Genomic DNA, 12,106 nt, shown 5'->3' with positions numbered 1-12,106 from the left:
GTCGTGGTAAGTTCGAGGCAAAGGCATATGAGGGTATTTTTGTTGGATATGGAAGAAGATCATATAGAGTGTATATCATTGATCAACACAAAGTAACTGAAAGTGTCAATGTTACATTTGATGACACTAAACTCCCTAGTATCCAAACTGAAGATCCTTCTGAGAAACTGAAGTTTGATGATACGTCAGATTCAGAATCAGAACATGGTCAAGAACCTGAGGTTGTTGCTGGTGAAGAACCTGTTAATCCTGATGATACTCAAGGTAATAGTGATGGAAACTATGGCAACAACTCAGGGGGAGATGTTGAAGGATCATCTAGTAGGACACAACATCACAATGAATTTCAAGGCGAATCATCAAGATCAAATCTTCCAAGACAGACTGTCTGGAATAAAGCTCACCCTTTTGAGTTGATTATTGGTGATCCAGATGTTGGAGTCAGAACTAGATGTGCTACTCAAAATGAGTGTCTGTTCTCAGGATTTCTTTCTGAGATGGAACCTAAGAAAATTGAAGAAGCACTGACTGATCCAGATTGGGTGATTGCTATGCAAGATGAACTCAATCAGTTTGAAAGTCAACAAGTCTGGAAACTGGTACCTAGGCCTGTACACAAGAAAGCTGTTGGTACTAGGTGGGTATTCAGGAATAAACTAGATGAAGATGGTGTGGTTACAAGAAACAAGGCAAGACTGGTAGCTAAAGGGTATTCTCAAGCTGAAGGCATTGATTATGATGAAACCTATGCTCCAGTGGCTAGACTTGAGGCCATCAGGATATTTCTGGCATTCGCAGCATTTTCAAACTTTAAAGTTTATCAAATGGATGTCAAGAGCGCCTTTCTGAATGGAAAGCTGGATGAAGAGGTATATGTAGAGCAACCTCCTGGTTTTGAAGATCCAGATCATTTGGATTTTGTCTTCTTTCTTTTCAAGGCTATCTATGGGCTAAAACAGTCTCCAAGAAAATGGTATGACACTCTCTCTGAATTTCTTATTGAAAATAGCTTTATTAGAGGTGTCATAGACAAAACTCTCTTTTCTAAAAAACATAAGAATGATACTATATTAGTCCAAGTCTATGTGGATGATATAATATTTGGGTCTACTAATGATAATCTCTGTAAGAGATTTGCTAAGTTAATGCACAGCAAGTTTGAAATGAGCATGATGGGAGAGCTGAAGTTCTTTCTTGGATTACAAGTAAATCAAAGGTTAGATGGAACATTTATTTGTCAATCCAAGTATCTCAAGGAACTCCTCAAAAAGTACAATCTAGAGGATTCTGCATCAGCAAGGACTCCATCAACTACAGCTGTCAAGCTTGGACCATGTGAAAACTCCATTAAGGTAGATGTCATAAGCTACAGAGGTATGATTGGCTCGTTACTCTATCTTACTGCAAGTAGACCAGATATTATGTATGCTACATGTTTATGTGCAAGGTTCCAAGCGGATCCTAGAGATATTCATCTCGTTGCTGTTAAACGAATCTTAAGATATCTTAAGGAACACCAAATCTAGGTATTTGGTACCCTAAAGAATCTGGTTTTAACCTTGTTGGATATACAGATTCAGATTACGCAGGAAGTGTTGTTGATAGGAAAAGCACCTCAGGAAGTTGTCAATTCCTAGGAAGCAGGCTAGTCTCATGGTACAGCAAGAAACAGCAAACAGTTTCCAACTCAACGGCCGAGGCTGAATATATTGCTGCTGGAAGCTGCTGTGCTCAGATCTTGTGGATTAGGAACCAACTACGAGACTATGGCTCTGTATTGAACAAGATTCCTATTTTATGTGACAATACAAGTGCAATAGCCATCACCAACAACCCTGTGCAGCACTCGAGGACAAAGCACATTGACATCAGGTATCATTTTATTAGAGAGCACGTCATGAATGGTACTGTTGAACTATTTTTTGTTCCAACAGAAGAACAAATAGCAGATATTTTCACTAAACCACTTGACGAATCCACATTTACCAGATTAGTTGGTAAATTGGGCATGTTGAATAGTTTTAGTGATTAATTTAGTTAATATCTGTGATCTGTTCTTGAATAAATTTATAAATGAATTTTTCATAAATGAAAAAAAAATTCATTTGCAAATTTATTTTATCATTTTATCATATTTCTTGCTTATTTCTATGCAATATATATTATCTTATCTATTTTTATTTTCCCTACTTGTTAATTTAAAATATCTCAGAATATTTTATTTCCTCTAAAAATATTTTACTATGAATTTTATTTGCTAAAATTCAATAGAAATCTATTTTTAGAATAAAAATAATAAATTCTGATATATTGTCTTTGTTTCTGTAAATATTATAAGTCTGTATTTCAGTTTTACTATTTTGTAAATATTTTCTGATATTTTTACTAAGTTATATAAGTCTTTATAAATTTATATATGTGTGTGTTTCTGTGTTTAAAGCTGATATGACAATCGGCAAGATAATTGAAATTGTCTTGCTGAAAGTCATTTCAGTTTAAATTTTGTTTATTATATTATTCAGTACAGTTTTATACTGGCAAGACAATCGGTATGACTATCAATTGTCTTGCCAGTTATAAACCATATATATAATTATTTTCCTTTTATTATTATACTGGTATGACAATCGGTATGACTATCAGATTGTCATACCAGTTATAATTTTAGTATTTATTCTATTTTTTTTCTTTTCCTTCTTTTGCCTGGTATGACAATCGGTATGACAATCCCGGATTGTCATACCAGCTGTAATATAAAGGCGTGTGTTTGTTTTTTTTTAAAACCATTTCAACAGTTCATTTTTTTAAGTCGAACAGTTTTCTCTCTTCTCTCTCTTCGAACTAAAACCAACGAATTGCTTCTTTCCTTGCTCGAGTTTTTACTCAGCAAACTGAATCTTCACTCCTGTGATATATACTTACATATATATACATACAGGAGTGCTGTCAAAATTTTCAAATTTTTTTTATATATCAGTTTGCCCCTTCAAATTCAATTTGTGTTTGTTGATTTTGAACTTTTTATTTTTATTTCAATTTCTGATTTGTGTCTTTTGGTTTGTCAAAACTGCGTTTGTGAGTTAAGAATTTTAACGAGATACATTTCCGTCTAAATTTTTCGATTATAATTAATTTAATTTGAATTATTAAATTAATTTAATTAATTCGAATTTTCTTAATATTATTCTTAAAATTCTGAAAAGCGTGTGTCTTCTTATTATTTTAAATGGCTCTCAATTTCCAAATTGTCGCGCATAATCAGGTTGGTTATTTTAATCCGGAAAAATGTGATGTTGAAAAATTTAAGCCATGGATTAGATTTTTAAATGACCATTCGATTGTTAGCTCTGCTATTAAATCAAATGTGATTTTAAACGTCGATCTACTTAGACTGATTTGCACAACCTCTACTGTGGCCGATGATTCAAAATCTTTTTCATTTACCGTCGCAAACACACAGTATGTAGTTGATGAAACAGTCGTCAATCGTGCGTTAAATTTTCCACTAGACAATTTCTGTAATTTACCCTCTGAAAATGATATCTCAAATTTTTTCAATGCTATTCACTATCAGGGGGTGATCAATTTAACCAAACTTTCTAAATCAAATTTGGTGTCTGAATGGGATATTTTCTTCGATACACTTTCCAAAGTGTTTGCCAACTGCACAAAATCCAATTTTCATAACATCACTTCCACTCTGCAGTATATTGGTCTGGCGGTTGTTTTCAATCAAAGGATCAATTTTGGCAAACTACTTTTTCCCATTCTCTTGAGACGTCTAACTTCTGCTTTACGTGATCATTCTACAAATCGTAGGGTATCATGTTACTATGCTCGTTTTCTCATGCTTATAGCAGATCATCTTCTCACACCTGAACACAAAGCCCTTTTTGCTAACTCTGCAGTAACCGAACCCCCTCCAGTTAGCAAAAAGATTTACACTCGCCAAGACACAACCTTCAAATTCATGCAAGTTCCAGTACTTGTATCTGCTTTCATGGCCACTTATATTCCTTTACCTATTTTCAATCTTCCCGGACTTGAACAGCAACCTCAACCTCCAGTGGTTCAAGCCACCCAGGCTCCTCAAACATCAGATGCTCTTCCATTACAGGTAGTAATTCCTCACTCTCACTCCCTTCCTACTTCTGTTGAAAGACCCCCAGTGGTTGATAGGGCTGACCATGAAGTTGTAGAACCACAGCTTCAATCCCAGGTCATAGAGCCAAACACAGAGTCACATTCTATCTCAACCTTTCCCCCACTGTCTAAAATGTTACCCAGAAGATTACTAGGAAGTGGTACATTGTTAAATATGAGTGAACCCTCAGCTCTGCCTCCTCCTAAGAAAAGAAGAACATATTATGAGGCATCTGAAAGCCCATCCTTGTCCTCCCAACAGGACATGGACTTTGAAATGGCCAATGAACAGTTACTAGAGGCATTCTCTCAACAGGATGCATCTATTGAAATTCGCCATAGGGCCATGGCATCTTGTACTGAGTCAAGCACAATTCCATTACTCACAATGGAACCATACACTTCCCCAGATCATACTTAGAACACACAGCGAGGAGTGCACGTAGAGTCGGTTACAGTGCCTGCCATAGTTACGGTAGAAGAGCAGTCACATGCTTCTGAGGGAAAATCTGACTCTCCGCCATCTTTAATAGAGTCATTTTCTCCCCTCCCAGATCCAACACCTCTGGCTCCCTTATGGGATTCTCCACTCGCAGATTTATCTGGAGAAAGTGGAGGGCAACTCGGTCAATCTATCCCTGAAGCAATTCAGACATCTATTCCAAAAGATTTGATAGTATTGACTGAGGATCGGGACTCGCGAATTCCCATTGCACCACCACTGACCTCTCTTGAAGAGGCTAGGGTGATTTTTAATGCAGGTACAGAAGAACAGCAACAGGAAGACTCCTCACGAGCAATTATATTGAGAGAAACACATGCACGTGAGGTGAGTGAACCAAACACGAGTGAAATTCAGGTGAGAGCACACACAGACACTGATACTGTAAACCTGTTAGCTCAGATTGCTGCCCTAAAAGAAGAACTTGCTAAAAGCCAAGCTGAAGCTCAAGCATTCAAAGCACAAGTGGTTGAACGGTCTTCTTCTTCCACCTCTGTCAACAATCAGCTTGCAATCATAAGGAATGACATCTCAGATCTAAAGACCACTGTAATACCAAAGCTCAATTCTATTCAGGACACTCCAACTTTATCAGCTGATGACATATCCAACTTCTGCTCTCTACACACAAGAATGACTTCTCTTGAAGACCTCGTTGAGATGAATCATTCACTGGACTCCTCAAGATTTCTAAAGATAGAGACGGGCATGGAACATCTCAATGAAGGGATGAAGCACCTATATTTCATGATCAAGAATTCTCATTGCCCTAATGAAGAACAAAGAACTTATTTTGAAGGACCGTCTGGTGGAGGATCAGGCTCTGGAGGTGATGGAGGTTCCAAAGGAAAGTCAGTAGAGGATCCCTCAACTAAGGGGGAGAAGAAAGGAAGTAGTGCCAAAGGGAAAGAAAAAGATACCTCTGCTGGAAACAAAGGAAAGGCTGATGATGTCTACTACAGTGGAGAACAGGATGACTTTGATATTTTTGACATTCCCACTGAACCAGTTCAGGAAGATAAAGATGGGTTATTTGAAGCTGAAGAGGAAAGTGATTTTGGAGAATGGGAAGAAGAAGCTCAAGTGGATCCTATGTTTGAGAAAGAATTTCAGAAGGAGCAGTCAGAGATGAAAAGAAAAGAAGCTGAACTCAAGAAGGTCTCTCAGATCATTGACATGAGAAAAGACATTCAAAGAACAGAAACTCTTCAAAAGCAACGTCTTCATGACATTAAGGCTCAAGAAAGGAGAAGAGATGTCAGACTAAAGATTGGTGAAAAATGGGATGAAGCTAGGAGAGTACTTGATATGCCTCAGCTGAGCACTAACAATGATAGGCAGTTCTTACATCTTCTTGACAAGCTGGAAATCTCAAATCCTAACAATGACATGTACATGAATGCTATCAAGACTGAAGTCTCAAGGATCACAGCTGCTTTTGATAGATCCCTAAATGAGATGAGCATTTTTGTATATTGTCAGAGTGAAGGATCATTCAAGGTGTCACTTCATCTATTTGAGAATCGTTCTTTGTCAGAGATTTGGGTTCTTTTAAACAAAGTCAAAAGAAGCTCAGAATTGAATGAAGTTCTTCGAGAAAGGCTTAAAGAGTTTGCCAGCAGGGCTAGTCCTCAAGTGGTCAACAATCCTCATCAGGTGAGATTCTTTAAGTTTGATTGTCTTCAAATCTGTCAGCTAGATGTACAATCTCTTAAAGACTACTCAGCTAAGCATCTGGTCTGGATGGAACATCATTTGAGAACTGCTGGATATTCATCCATGTTGAAGACTCAAGCTGCTGACTTGATTCAAGCTTATTGTGAAAAGAATGTTAAAAGGTACAATCAACTCAAGAATAAGCTGAAGTCAGTTGGAGTTCAACCAGTCAGACCAGCAAGCTTCACTTCAGAAAAGGATCGTGTCTTTGACAAGGAATTGCTTCAAGATTTAGAAGAAGGTGAAGTCAGAAGAGAAGACAACTGAAGTCAATTAGCTCAAAACTCAATGTAATATGATTAGAGCTTTATGAATCAAGATAGTCTAATGTAGTTATATGTTCAGGCTAGAGGAACATCTATCTTGTATTCACTTGTAAATTTCATTTGGAATCTGGAAAATGTTAAATATAATCCAGAACTTTTCTGCTATTTACTTTACATTACTGTTTATATCTTTTTCTTATTTGTTAGTTGAGTTATCCTCTAGGTATTTGTTGTTATTGTCTAACAAGCAAATAGGGGGAGATTGAAAGGTATATGTCATAGCCTACTCGTTTATTCGAGTATTTAACTCAACTCAAATAAGAATGTAATAAGTAAATAGTGGATCAATCATCAGAGAGATCTCACAATGTAACATCTGTCAAAGAATAAAGAAACATTGTTCATCTGCAGACTTGAAGATTCACTGGAAGAAGTTCAAGAATTTGATCATGCCTCAGTGATATAAATCAAGATCGTGGATTTAATCAAGTGACAGAGATCTCGTCAGGGTATCATTTATTACAAGGATTTAATCAGAATATCAAAGTCAAGACATGAAGAAACGTCACGGAAGTTAGTCACTCATGAACCAGACAGTACATCGAGTGTCAGCATTGAAGTGGCGGAATTGATTCATAAGTCTCAGTGACTTTCAGAAGATTGTCAGAAGAATGGATGCTGCTCAGGGTTAGTATTAATTCTCTATTAATTAATTAAGTCATATAATTTAATTAAGAAAATAAATTATATCTGCAAAGATTAATTTATTGATTAATTGAATTAAATTGATTAATTAATTTAGAATTAATATTAAGGATTTACAAGATTTTAATTGGTTTAAAATCTACTTAAAATTCAGCAAGACAATTCTTTTGAACTAGTATGACAATCGGTATGACAATTGATAGTCATACCGAAAGTCATGCCAATACATTTAATTGTCTTATTAGAATTTCTGTTTAGATTAAAATCTGTTATTAATTCAGCAAGACAATTTATTTGAACTAATATGACAATCGGTATGACAATCAATAGTCATACCGAAAGTCTTGCTAGCTCATTTTAATTGTCTTGCTAGTTGTAAATTTTGTCATACCGAAAGTCTTGCTGGCCAAAGAAGATTGTCATGCCAGTACATGTTTACATTCGGCTGTTTGATAAAAAGGAGCAGAAGTCTATTATTTCACAATCAATCAAACAGAACACAAACTCAAGAACAAAAGAAAAAGGAGCAGAAAAATATTTCATCTCATCTGCAACTTCAAGATCAATTTCTAGATTGTAAAGTTAAATCCAATCAACTAGAAATACTTATCTTGTTCTTGTGTATCAATCTGGCGGATTAAAATCCCTAGAACTTAATCTCAAATCGCATTTAGCATTTGATCTTTTAATTACAAAAATAGAAAAAGTTCATGTCGAATTTATTCTAGATTTGTAATAATTGATTTGAGATTAATCCCTTGTAACCGATACCGTAGTTGTAACACCTTTCAATTTTAATAAAAGTTTTATTTAACTTGAATTTTGTTTCACAATTTTATTCCGCATTTTATTCGATTAAACGGTATTGTTTGCATTCAACCCCCCCTTCTACAAACAAATTGGGACCTAACAAATCCGATCCCCAATCAGTAATAAAACATCATCGCGCTGTTGCTCCTCAACCTCAGGGTTCAGAGTCCCGCTACTATATACGATAACGAACTACGCTTCTATCACGATATTTATAAGGGTTCCCATAAGGGTTTTAACTGTCAGTACTATGTTAGGTAGCCCGATTATGAACTTGGTAAGAGTTCTTATTATCTTAGTGAACTTATTATCTTAACGTCACATCATCTCTGAGGTTTATAACGCTTGGCTCTGATACCATTTCTGTAACACCCCCAAATCCGGGGTCGGGGATCCAAGTTATCACGAGTTCCATTTCCCTTATCAATACTTAATCTTAACAGTCAACCAACTACTGCGTACTGTGACCCCACAATATACACACACACACCACAAGTTATAGTCTCAGAGATGAATACCAAAAATAACACAAGTCATTTTATTCCACAATTATAAACCATTTCACCTTAAAAAGGGTTTCTGAATAATTTACATATTCTTTGCCATTATTACAATTCATAAATATACGTAAGTCTGGTACATTAAAGGTTGAAAGCCTAGCCTATTGGTAGATCCTACCTCAGCTACACGGCATCAACGCCTACAGGAAACTGTGGAACGTTTCCTAACCGCTCACGAATTGAGAGCTTGATCATGTTCATCTTGTCTATCTATTGTTGTGTGATGAGAGAAGAAAGCAAGGGTGAGCAACAAGCCCACCGAAATAATATGTATAATAATTAACAATATATGAGCATTCTCATAGTACTCATGAAAGTCTTGGTCAAAAAGAAATGAACCAAGTTGATATCTTAAAGCGACCAAGTCGCAAAATATTCAGTATATACATACATATATACTTTTCACAATCTTTGAAATCCTCTAACATGTATAATATACACAGAGTTCCAGTTTATAACTGTATAAAATATCGTTGCAAGGTGATCTCATATATCTAACCTTGTCTCAACGTTTTTATGAAAATCTTTGACATGCACAAGATAATCATTTACTAGATATAAGTTTAAAAGATGAAGTTACAAGATACTCCAATATACTTATATCTTTTCCGAATACTACTTGAACTACCACCGTTCAAGTTATAATTAGTTCATCCCATAGATTAAGCTACAAGACAAAACTTGTATAGAATCAATCTTTAAAATATCATCAAAATAAAATGAAGTTACGAGATACTTCATTTGATGCAAACATCATTTTGAAAGCTTGACCCTGCCAACACTCAACAATCGCCCAACCGTAGCCTTTCTATCGAAGTGCTCTGGGTAGTTTTGCAGAAATATCCAATTGGATGATGAACTCATTACGGGAGTTTTCCGCGCCAGGAAGACCACTTACGATGATCAGTCGTAGTAGTGTAACTCCACCATTTTCTACATGTAGAGGAGAACCTGTCGGATTTACTTGTCAACCGAACACTGGACTCCTAAGGAGTGGACCGTCTTAGCGGAACTTCCGGGCCATTTGGGCCAATATAATAAGGTTGGGCCGGCGCTACTCGACCACTTACGCCACTCCTAGTTCAGATGAAATCCATGACCCTGAAACGTAAAGCTTGTTCTCCCTTTCCCCAAGTAGAAACTTGTTGATACGGCTCCACTAAGAAGTCGTATCTAGATGGAAAGGAAAACTCACCGATATTTCCCAGGCGATGCCTGTTAATGGATTAACTTGTTCCAAGAATTTTACTTCCCGAGTGTTTGGTAAGTAATCAAAAACTCTTTTATCATAATTGCAACCTTGTTGCGAATATAAAATACACCAAAGAGCTGGATCCCTCAGGTTTTGAGCGAGTATTTAAATCCCCTTCGAAAGGAGGATCTTAAATATAAAAATGAGTTTTGGGATCCGCCCTAACCTTTAAAAATCATTTTGAAGACTCGAAAACATTTTTAAGAATGTTTAGAGTGATGCTGATTTAATAAAATAAATCAGTCCCAATATATTAGAAAATATCTTAATATTATTATTTAAATAATATTCCCATAAAGAATAATCTTTATAAAAATAATTGAAGTAGAAGTTTTAAAACTTATACTTAAAATGAATATTAAATAACCAAAGATATACTATACGAAAGTACTATCTTTATTTGAATAATCAAAAGTAAGTTTGATTATCGACACATTATTCTTTAATAAAATAAATAATAATAATTAGTAAATAATCGGAGTCATAAGTCCTCGAATGAATATTCAAATAATAATATTCATTAAATAAAATAAACTGAGTCATATGTCCTCGGATGAATATTCAAAATAATAGTCATTAATAAAATAGAGTTATCGAATAAACCTTATTCGATTCATAGTTTTGAAAACTATATCTATATATATATATAAATATATATATATAATATACTCGGGAACATCGATTCTCGGTTTTAGAAAATGTTCACCTTTGGGGTCCCCTATACTAAGGGTATACGCAACTACTGCTTATCTCTAGCATAGGTATTATGCAACTTATAAGCAATTGAATCAACAATATATATCAAGATTACGAAACAGACATGCATATATACCATATCACATGCTCCAATATATCATAAGATTTGCTAATTAACCACCATATATCTATCACAAGATAATGCATATACATATGTACATCACAACAACAGTATAACGGGTAGAAAACTTTCCCGAGCGACTGGGGGTGATAAATGGCTTGGGACGAGTCTGGTAACCTATAAACAACATATAAGTTGGAATTAAACCAAAGTCGCTTATGAATCTATACTTTAACCAATTAGACCTTAAAGTTCGCTTTTGCACTTAACGATTCACTTAAGTCGCTCGAGTATCCTCGGCTCCACCATTTTTAATAAATTAACCATTAAGGGTTTTAAGGCGATTCTTTCGCGAGTGCCTTACCAACTGCCTAATACACTTTACATAAATGATTTATACTCCAATTAGTCCTTTAAGGTCTTTAACCTATGTTTCAAAGTAAGACGAGGGGTAATGGTTCGTTCACGAAATGCCGTTACTTAAAACGGTCGTTTCTCCTAAACCGTATATCGGATTCAAACAAACCAAATATCAAAACGAAGCTGGTAACATGAAATATCTAATCATGGCAATGGTCAAAACCTAACAGTGAGTTCTCGGGTCCTGATGTTAAGAACAAAAACAGTCTAAAGTAAATCGGACATTACGACGGCTATGTTTACGCGATTACCAATTTTTATTCTACTCCAAATCAACCACAAACCAACCACAATTCAACCATACCACCAAACTCCATACATACATCACTACAACAGCCCCAACACCTCAAGTTTTTCCAATTTATATTAATCTCAAACATGAACTAAAACTATTCTTAAGTTCTTTAACTAATAACCAAGATTTACAACTCCAAAAACATCACAAAACCAACTAATCTCTACATTCACAACAATCAAGCCTCTTATAAACTATAATACTCATATTAAGCTCTTAACATTCAATAACAAAGCTAGGTTAAGAGATTATACCTTCCTTGTGAGTGGGAGTAACTAATTAGCTTGGAATCACCCTTGAAAGTCCTTACCCAAGCTTAATCTAAACAAAAACTCAAGAAAAAAATGTTAAGTTCTTGAAAAACACTATTCACCCTCTTCTTCCATGAATTTTAGGAAGAGATTGTAAAGGAATTTGAAGCTCAAACTTATAGGATAGCTATATATATGCATAAGGAGTCTTTGATAATTACCTCACTAATTAACAAGGCTTGGATCTTGGATTTTGGATTTTTTCTTCTTGAAATATGAAAAGGGCCGAGAGCTTTCTTGAAGAAAAGTGAAGTCAACTTTGTGTTTTGGTGAAATGAATTGTTGGTTGGTTGTTTTTGGCTTTTGTTT

Source organism: Apium graveolens, chromosome 9, assembly GCF_009905375.1.
Source record: "Apium graveolens cultivar Ventura chromosome 9, ASM990537v1, whole genome shotgun sequence".
Taxonomy (NCBI): domain Eukaryota; kingdom Viridiplantae; phylum Streptophyta; class Magnoliopsida; order Apiales; family Apiaceae; genus Apium; species Apium graveolens.
This window is presented reverse-complemented; position numbering follows the sequence as displayed.